At 47.7% G+C, this 10,384-nt stretch overlaps 1 long non-coding RNA gene across 1 annotated transcript; it reads left to right on the top strand.

Annotated features, from left to right (window-relative positions):
• The first annotated feature begins 981 nt into the window (after positions 1-981).
• LOC141727932 (uncharacterized) lies at positions 982-6,967 on the top strand. The gene is made up of 3 exons (XR_012578711.1): positions 982-1,083; positions 1,819-2,015; positions 6,307-6,967. It is a non-coding gene; the product is annotated as an uncharacterized LOC141727932 (long non-coding RNA).
• Positions 6,968-10,384: the final 3,417 nt, after the last annotated feature.

Below are 10,384 nucleotides of genomic sequence, written 5' to 3'. Positions count from 1 at the left end.
AGCAACCTAGCCATGTACATTCATCTCCATGCCCTTGTGTCCTTCTTTCAGCTACCTTGTGGGTGAGGAACTGTCCCTGGTTATGGAGTACATGGATGGAGACACTCTGAGCAATGTCATCAGCAAGACCTTCTTGTCAGAAGATGAGATGGCAGCCATCAGTCGGGAGGTCAGCAATCCCATCTGTGTTTCCAAGGGCTTGGGCAGGATTGTTGGGAAACAGGGCCTCAGAGCTGGAGTGATTTCCTGTGCCAAGCTTTGTTTCTGTGTTGCTGGTATGCTATGGGCAAGTAAAAGCATCTCAAGTGAAAGGCCTGCCAGTGCCCCTGCACTCCCTGTACTCAGTGCCAGTACTCTTATCTCCTGCTGTTGTATTCTCGCTCTGTCTCTTGTATTTGTATTTGTATTTGCTGTTCTCCACCTTGCCTCTCTAAATGTTTGCCTGGAGTCTGTCTTCACTGCATTCCTTGCCTGTAAAATCAAAAGGGCCAGTGGCAGGATTTGAAATGATCAGCAAAGATCATTTCAGTGCAGCCAAAATGCTCTTTGCTTATGGAAAGTGACTGGTGTGATACTTCCAAGCCTGTGCTGAGGCCAGCAAGAAAACCTTTGTCATGCAGCCTCCCACCCAAAAGTGATCCACTTCACAATAAAGGGAGGGATTTCTCCTTTCAGAACCCCTCCTTTGTCCTCTGCATGGCAAAAGCACATCCACTGCAGCAGGAGTCATCCTGGCTGGTTTGCAGGGGACAGCCTACAACAGCCGGTGCTGTTGCTCTTTCAAAAGCTGACATGCCTTTCCTCAGAAAGGTCCTGCTCTGCAGGTGTTGGAGCAGCAAGCTCTTCCTCTCAGTGGCCATTACTGTTCTGCCATTACTCCCCATTCCCCCAGAGAGGGAATCTTTTCGATTCTTTGCTTCCTTTCTTGTGTGATGAAATCACATCACTCATTTTTGCCCTCCTGTTTCTGTTTTCTCCCTCAGTGCCTGCAAGGACTGGATTTTCTTCATTCAAACCATCTTATCCACCAAGATGTGAAGAGCAGAAACATCCTTCTCAGAACCGACGGCTCTGTCAAGCTGGGTCAGTATATTCTTGGTCAGGTGCAGCATTCCAGGGATGTGGGTGTGGGGCTGCTTGGAGTGACAGCCAGCTCCCCAAAAATGGTGCTGGTGGCAGCACAGGGACCCCTGCTGCGAGCTGAGGGCACAGTGGTGTCGAAGGAAGGGGACCAGGACACCAGTTGGTTCATCACAGGCCCTTCAGGTCCGGTCCGGTCCCGGTCCCTCAGGTCTTTCTGGTCCCGTTTATTAAAGAAAGTATCAAACACTTATACAGCAAATAATAAGCTTATGAATATTCTGTAAGCCAAGCAATCTATTGGTTAAACTATAGCATTAACTCATCTTCATTCCTTAGGGATTACACTCTCTTTTCTCATGTCTCTTTCACTGTTTGTTATTATACCACAGCTAGGCCCAAGGACACTGTTATCTGTGCACATTTGCAACGTGCACAGAGGTATAAGGGACCACAAGCAGTCAAGAGTGGCCTTGCTCTGTGTGTGTCCCTTCCAGACAGAGGGATCTACAATCTAAAGCTTCAGGGGAATGAAGTCCACTGCTGTGAGCAGCGTTAAGAATCTGGGTTTTTTTGGAAGTGGCCAATTCCATACTCCCTTGGCTAAAGCCCCAAGGAAATCAAGCGTGGCAGTTCTCCAGGAGATCCAACAGCACATTCTTAGCCTGAGAGTGGGGAATTCTCTTGCTTGGTTTCCTAATTGGAGCTGGCTTTCATGGTTTGTTGTTTTCTCCACAGCTGACTTTGGCCTCTTTGCTCAGCTCAGCCCTGAGCAGGGCAGACGGAGCTCCGTGGCCGGCGCTGCTGGGTGGCTGGCGCCTGAAGTGGTGACAGGTCAACCATGTGGCCCCAAAATGGACATATGGTCTTTGGGAATCGTGGGCATCGAAATGGTGGAACGAGAAGTTCCTTCCTGGAATGCAACTCCTGTCTTGGTAAGGTGCAAATACTCACTGTCCTTTCTCACCTGTCCCATGTTCTGTGTGCCATTGGACAAAATCCCATTGCCATCTGCTGGCACCACTTCCACCAAGGTCCCCTACTAAAAATGCCCCTGCAACACATCAGCATCTGCTGTAGCTTTGGTTGTATCAGAAAGGGAAGGGGCAGTTCAGAAACCTAACCAGTTCAGAAACCTGCCAGTTTGGCCTCCAGCCATGCCTGACATTTCTCACTTGTGTTTTGAACAATGTTGGAACTCTGTTTCTGAAGGACAAGAATTTTTCAGTGGACAGGGTAGACATGTGATAAATATCCTGAGAAATAGAGGTTAGACCTTCCCAGTTTCAATTTTATAGAAAACATAGGAAAAAAGGAAAAAGAAAAGTAAACAAAAAAGGAAAAGAGAAAAAAACCTACTACCAAAGCAATGCCCAAGCAGTTCTGCTTGTTTTTTCATTTTTAAACGCAGCTCTTCTCTTCCATTCTGTAGCATCTTTTCCAAATCCTGTGGTTGTTGAAACTTTCAGGCTTTCAAGTCATCTGTACATTGTTCACTCATGTGTGTGGGTGTCCTGGGTAAGTTTAGGATGTGTTTATCTCCGACTGCAGTTAGAATTGTTTGCCAAACCCTTGGCTGTTTCTTGGTACTTTAACAAGTTGATGAGCTTGCAGGCAGGTGCCTGGGCAGGGATCCAACATGGGCAGTTGACACCGGTGCTGTGTTTCTTTACCACAGGAGCAGGGCTATCCCTGGCCTGCACAGTTCTAATGACAGGGAGGGCTCCAGCTCCCAACCATGGCCAGTGGCTGAGCTCAGCTGAGAGCCAGGATAAAACCCTCTTTGTCACCTCTGGTGATGTGGGAAAAGGACAGAAAGCTGCATAAATTATTTGTACACAAGGGGAGTGCATTGCCATTTCTGGATTTGAAATTCTCCTTTGGGTTAAAGAGGATAATAGCAAAGTCTCTTTGGTCACCATCTATTTCAGTGCCACAAGCACAGAGTTATCATGACAGTGGTGGGCATTTTTATGGAGACTCCAAGGCCTCTTGCCATTGTTATTTTTGTCTATTTGAGATGGATTCTGCAAGTTGAGGTTTGAATAGTTCCCAGTCAGTGTCTTATATGGTTTCTAAATACCATCTTGCAAAAGTAGAACGAGCTCTCTCCCCCTGACTTGTCAGCGTGTTAGGGCTTGGTTCTTGGAACCACACTGGATAATGATCAGCCGATGTCTTGCCAATCTACACTGTAACTCCTTGGCCTGAGGAGTATCAGAAAGACCTGCTGAGCTCCATGGACACTGTCAGCTGCATGGACGTGAGCATCCTTGGCCTTGCTGAAGAAACTGGAGCTCAGCTTAGGTTAGATGCTCTTGAGCAGGAGAAAGGCTGGAATCCTCAGGAGTTTCCAGAGGCCTGCGTGCCCAGAGGGACTGAGTTCTGGGGAGCAGCTGGATGTTTCTGCACGTCATGGAAGGGGATTGCCAGACAGCTCAAGCCTCACCACAGGCAAACACTCCCCAGCTCTTCTCAGGCAACATTTGCTTTGGGTTTCAAGTTGTTCCCACTTGTCTGTCTGTGAAGATGCCCCTAAAACCACAAGGCAAGCCTCTCAGAACTGGTGTTACATTTCCAGAAATGAAGAAAAGAAGGCCAAACACAAGAAAGTTGCTAAGGTACTGGTTTTAGAGAGGAATCTAACCCCCTGTGCAGCTTCTTCTCACTGGGAAACATGCCTGAAACCTGGGCATGAGGGTCTAAAGGCCACAGAGTCTCTTCTGCTTCTTGTGCAGTGCTGCTGAAACACTCAGTGACCGTGTTTCTCTCGTAGCCCAAAGCAACATTCTCCACATCACCAAGCCAGAGCCTGGTGATGTGGAGAACCTGCCAAAACCTCCCATTTGTTTCCTGGCACTTCCTGGGATGGGCCTACCATTCATGCATTGACTTGTGTAGCCAAATGAGTAGAGGGTGACCATAGGGATAGAAACTCTCCTTCTGATTTGACCATGAAAAGTTTTTATTTTCCATGTAAGGAAAGCAGAAATTTTCAGACTGCTGAGAGACAGAGCTGCAGGTGGCTCCTGTGTGTCCCAGCAGGCGTTTTCATCCCAGTACATTTGTGCATGCATCTTAATGTGTCTGTGTTGAAGATGAGATTCCAAATGTTTGTTTCCTTACCTGAGGAATACCTGGTGGATTTCCTTTCTTTCCTTCCAATTCCCATTGTTTTCAAGAACAAAGCAAAAAGCTTGATTGGTTTTGTTTTATGGCAGCTGTGCTTAAGAGACAAGAAGCACTGCAGAGATACTTTTCATATCCTAACCCTTGGATACAGTAGAGTTAGTATAGCAAAGTCCTTCTTCCAAAACGCCTCTCAAGCTGATATGAATCCTCAGGGAAGGAAATGTGCTTGTGCTGATGTAATTCCCACTAACTAGGTCAGGCAATGAAATCAGCTGCCAAGGCAAGATCTGCAGGACAGTTGGAAAGCTGTGGCTGCATCGGGGTTTGGGTTTTTGGTTGGTAAAGGAAAGTCATCTCTGGGTCTCTGCCAGGGCAGAAAGTGCCACTGCAGAGTGGAGCTTAATCAAAGGGATCTGGGAGGGCAGTGACAGATGGGAAAGAAGCAGGTGGAGCCTGGTGTCTCCTTTTTCCCCAGCCCCAACTCCTGATAGCCACAGGAGGAAGACAAAACCTGCAGCAGCCCAACCTATTTTCATCTTGCCTGCGTGACTTCCTGAGCTGCTGCCTGCAGAGAGACGAGGCGCGGCGCTGGTCTGCCAAGGAGCTCCTGCAGGTAAAATGTGAAGGGGCTGCAGGTGAAACAGGCTCTGAGGGATGGGCTCCTCCTCCACTCAAGTCCAAGGCAGCAGATGAGCTCCCTTCCTCCTCACCTCCATTCTTGGTGCTCTTCAAATGAAAACAGTGAGGAATCCTAGACTGGGCTGGGTGGCAGGGCCCTGTAAAGGTCCTGTGGTGCAAGTGTCCTGCAATGAGCAGGGACATCTTCAAAGAGATCAGGTTGCTCAGAGCCCTTTGCCACTGGAGCCGGAATGGTTGGAGGAATGGGGCACCTACAAGCTCTTGGGGCAAGCTGTGCCAGGGTTCAACCATGCTCCAAGTAAACAAGTTCTTCCTTAGACCTACTCTGATTAGATGCCCTTTGTGTTTAAAAATATTTGTCCGTATCCCATTGTAACTGGCCCTGTTAAAAAAGATGTCCCCCACTTTCTTCAAAGCCACTCTGAAATCTTGGAAAGTGGCACTAAAGTCTCCCTGGGGCCTGTTCTTCACAAAACTGAATAACTCCAGCTCCCTCTGCATTTCCTGAGAGGAGAGGTGCTCTGTCCTCTGATTGTTTCTGTCGCCCTCTTTTGTAATTTGGTGGAGTGTTCAGTTTTATCTAATGGCAAAAGAATTGAAGCAGAGCAATGCAGGGTACAGAGACATGAAATGGTGGTGGAGGAACCCAAGGAAGCCAGTCCCAGCTGAGCAGTCAGAGATTTGGCTGTGGGCAGGAGGGGCTGTGGGGGCTCACTCTGAGGGGCCCTGGTTTGTGCCCCCCAGCCCACCCTTAGAGGTTTCTGCCACGCAAACAGGGACAGCTGGGAGGGACTTGTCCCAGCCCCATCTGCTGCCTGGCACGCTCAAGCAGACGGGAACTGTGCCAGGGTTACTGCCAGGCTGTGTGGCAGAGAGGGAACTGCAGGGCCCAGTGCCACTGGGCTGGCCCTGCTGGGAAGGAAGGAGCCATCCAGCACACGAGGGGCAGGGCATGGAAAGGTAGACACTGCTTTCTGTCCCTGTGGGAATCAGCACAGTGCCTGTCTTTCAAAGGCAGGGGCCCATATGAGCCATTGGAGTGTCCTGAAAGGAAGAAACCCCAGGGACAGAAAGCACCATTTCTAGAGCACTGGCAGGGCAAAAATCCCAACAAGATAAAGAAACCTGAATAAATGGATGAGTGGGATTCTGGGCCAGGTTTGCCTGTGATGGCCGGGTCCTGCACATGACTGCTGGGTAGCAGATGGTCCCACTGCTCCTCTTTCTGGGTCTTTTTAGGACCCAGAGCAATCCTGATTGAGCCTGTGAAGCACTGAGCTTGGAAAGTAATGACTCACTGTTCACTGTTGTTTGTCTTTTTGTTGTTTGGTTTGTTGTTTGTTTTTGGTTTATTTGTTTTGTTTTGGTTTTGGGTTTTTGTTTGTGTTTTTTTTCTTTTTTGGTTTTGTTTCTGTATTTGTTTTATGGTTTTTTGGCCTTTTTTTTTGTGAAAAGCATCCATTTGTAACATCAGCTGAGGCTGCATCCACCCTGGCACCGCTCATCATCTCAGTGAAGAGGAGGATGGAGAAGCAAACAGCGCTATAATCACATCAGGACCATTTTCTCCATAGCCATCTCAGAGTAGGATTGTAGAGTAGGACGGTACAGTATGATTTAGAGTAGGATTTAGAGTAGGACTATGTGGAGGAAAGAAAAAAGACTCTGCACAATTTATTGAGAATCAAGGAGAAGCCATTTATTGTGCTTCTAATCATAGTTTATAATTAGTTCCTATCCTGTAGCTTTCTGTAGTCATGCATTGTTTGGTTGCATCTTTTTTTTAATCTAATTGGTAGATGCTGTAAGGGTCATTTTATTTGCGTTGCTACCCCTTTGTCTGTCAGCAACTCTTCTGCTTCTTCTTTCTGCTCGCAACATCACCTTTTTATCCACAAAGCTGAATGCAGCTTTATTAAAAACCTGACTTAGTCCTAGAAGGTTAGTTAGTTTAGTTAGCTCCAGAAGGTTAGGCTGGTTGATTTAGTGCCTGTCCATTTTTCTGTAAATACCACCCTAGAGGATTATAGAGTAGGATTGTAAATAAATAAAGTTTCTGAAACTTTAACTCATCTGGAAGAATCCTTTCTTTCTTACCCTGTGAACAAGCTGAGCATTTCCTTTTGAGTTGTCAGCTGTCTCTTAATGGTGCAATGGCTTCTTTGGTGTTGTGAAAAGTACATATTACAGGATAGGCACTTCACAGCTATTAAAATGAATATATATATATATATATATATGTATATATATATAAATTAATATACTATATGTGTTATGTTGTCTTAGTTAGTAGTACTGTATTTTTTTAAGTAGTGTGGTATGTTGCGGTGCTATGTCATGGTTTGCCTCAGATACCCCAGGTTCCTCCCTGATAATTCCCTGCCAGGTGTGTCAATCATCCCTCCTTTCCACACCCTGACCCCTGCTGAGCACTGTCTGTCAATCCTGGCATTCCAGAAGGGCGGCGAGTGATTGGCAGAATTCCAAAGATGCCCTCCCCTCCTGGAAGGACATTGGGCCATCCAGGTGTCCTCTGTCCCTTGACACTTCCCCGCCCCGTACCTGGTTGGTGGTCCCCGTGTTCCTTCCCTGCCCCTCTGCCCCGGGTAAAAGGGTGAGCAAACCATGCATTTGGGAGTTCTCCTGGAGCCCTTGCTGGATTCAGAGGCCTGTGGGCCAGGAATAAAGCTCTGGATAGAAACCGTCCATCAGAACCGACTCCTTTCCTTCACCTGGCCTTAAAGCTTCTCCACCAAAGGTAAACCTGATCTCCTGTGTGCCTGGACTTGCCTCCAAGCGCCCAGCTGCAGCATCCAGCTAGCCAAAAGTGTCTCTGGGGTAAAATTCCACAGATGCTGCTATTTGGTCAGGCAGCAAAGGCCAGACAAGCTCATGTACGTCCCGTCCAGCTATATTGGTAATTATTTCAGTGGTAAATATAGTTTTAGATTATAACATTATGTAAAACAGGGGCTATGTGATGTAAGATACTTTTTTAACTAGCTCAATAAAGGGATGGGGTAATCAAGAAATTCTTTCCCCGGAGATGACAGCAACAGAACACCAAAAGCCTCAAGGGAAGAATTCTTGCGTCCTTATGTGAAATGACCAACTTTCTTCCACCTCCTTCCCGACTTAAAGGAGCCAACAGGATTAAGGGGGAGAACTTGACAATAAGCAGAGAACACCCTTTGTTTGAAAAGAATTTATGCATCATGTATGAGATATATGAATATGCCACAAGCCATTGCTTTTAAGGGCTAATCCTTTGTTAGCGTGTGTGCTTTCGGGGCATAATTGCCCAGGAGGCACCAGGACTGTCCATATGTCTTTGTTTTTATTGTCCTTTACTGTTCTAACTCTGATTGTCCAAATGCTTATTATTCTAACTTCTATTACTATCTAAATAACCATTTTATTGCTACTAAACTGGTAAAATTTAAAAAGAAGGGATTGTTGTTTTTCTCAGTGTGCTTTGAAAGCTGGGAAGACTCTTCATTCATCATCTCCAGAGCACACTGCCTTTGGCCAGAACACTGGCCTGTTTTGGTACATCTATGACACTTGTAGTTGAAGCAGAAAGGGCAATGGCATTTGAAGGCAAAAGCAAAGGAAGGATGGAGCAGCCCAAACATCTCGTGCAGATGCAGGCCTTCAGCTGTGACTGGAGAGCATTGGTGTTCCTGCCACTTGGATTTGTATCCCTAGGTGCAATGTCTTTGGCTGGAGGACAGCCTTGCTCAAGTGAGAAAGCAGAAAGATCAGAGAGGGTGCTCAGGAAGGTCTCCTGTGGCACAGAGCTGTCAGCGCCTGTGAGGTGAGAGCGGGCCCAGTCTTGCCCGGGCTGGAGCCCCAGCAGAGCCCCGGCAGAGGCCAGAGCAGCCTGAGCCCCGGCAGAGGCAGGCTGGGAGGAGGCCCTTGGAGCTGCAAGAGGCAGCAGCCGGGCCCTGAGTGCCTCTTCCCGGGAGCGGGTGAATCCTCCTCTCTCAGAGCCCAGGTGGCAGCTGGCTGCTGCCGAGGGAAGCGCAGCCGTGCTGGGCACAGCCCGGCCTGGAGGCATTGGCCGTCTGGAGTGTGCCCAGGAGCAGAGAAAGGCCAAGGGCAGCCACGGGCTGCTGGGCTGGCTGAGGATTCCTCCTCTTCTGCCGGCTGCCCTGCCACTCCCGGCAAAGGCCAGCAGTGTGTGCAGCACTCTGGGCACCGGGGCAGGGAGCCGGGCTGCTCGGCAGGCTGGAGCACAAGGCAGCTCCTTCAGGCCCGGCACTTGTGCCAGGGAAGCGAGGCCAGCGTGAGGCAGGGACAGCTTGGCAGGGCCCATCTGCAGGAGCCAGCGCCTCACGCAGCTCTGGGAGGAAGCGCCTGCAATCCTGCAGTTCTGCACTGAGCCAGAGCAAAGGTGTGAGATGCAGAGTGTTTGGCAGAAATATTCAGGCCCACCAGGCCAGCCTGCTTTGTGCTCTCTGGCGCACAGCAAGCGCTGTGCAATGCACCTCTGAGCTGCTGGGAGGGAGGCAGTTGGGGATGTGCCTGAGGTGAGCCAAGGGGTTTGCTGAAAATGGAATTAGGATAAATGAAAAGTGCAGATGAGTCGAGGGGCCAGCTGGGAATAGAATTGGGATAGCAGGAGACTGCATGTTTTAGTTAAGATTTTAAAATGAGGTAAGAAGCTAAGTTAGTAATACAACTAGCAGAAATCACATACCTTAGTTAAAGAGTACCAAATATATTAGGAACATAAAGCTAGGAGTGACAGGGATAGAGGAAGCAATTGTGAAGAAGCAGAGACCATAGAAATACCTTGCCTTAAGAATAATTGAACAGTTAGGAGAGGCTTGGACCATGAGCAGGTCCAAAGTTCTTCCCAGCTGGCCATGGGAAAAGAGTTCACCATGAGGAAGAAAGCTTTCTTCCTCCCATACAACCACACCCTCATTTCAAATCCCACCAACCCAGTTAAGGGAGTACAATTGCACAGCTGTAATAGATATTCAGCTGATAAAAAAGCGAAGCAGGCAGGTAAGAATTATGTATTATGAGTCCTTAGAAATCTAAAGTAAAACCTTTTCTGTAGAAATAGAGAGCAGGAGTCTGCAACTCCTTGCACATGTCTTTGGAAACTAGTTCACATGTGTCCAGGGCTGCAATAAATACCCTTCTTTTCTACTATAATTAGTTGAAGAGTCATCTGTCCGTGCTTCAAGGGTTATGCTGGAGTAGTGACCTGATTTGGAAGGGAGCAGAAGAGTTTCAGCAGGCAATTTTTGGAAAAGATAGAAGGCTCTTGTGACTGAAGGGAAAGCCATTTGGAATGGAGTAATGATCCCAAAGTCCATACAATTGTATCTTTGTGTCTGAATTTAAATCAGAATGCTTATAGATAGCTTCATGCAATTTGTCTACAAATTTATCAAAGTCTTCATTCTTTCTTTGACAGATCTGTGTAAAAGATTGAGTGTGTAACCCATCTGAAAGTGCAAGGATAGCATTATATGCTACTTGTTGGCTCAGCTGCAAGACTTGATCAATGCTCTGA

Source organism: Zonotrichia albicollis, unplaced genomic scaffold (genome assembly GCF_047830755.1).
Source record: "Zonotrichia albicollis isolate bZonAlb1 unplaced genomic scaffold, bZonAlb1.hap1 Scaffold_257, whole genome shotgun sequence".
In the NCBI taxonomy this organism is placed as follows: Eukaryota; Metazoa; Chordata; class Aves; order Passeriformes; family Passerellidae; genus Zonotrichia; species Zonotrichia albicollis.
Note: the sequence above shows the minus strand (reverse complement) of the source record. Positions and strands in the feature narration are given on the sequence as shown.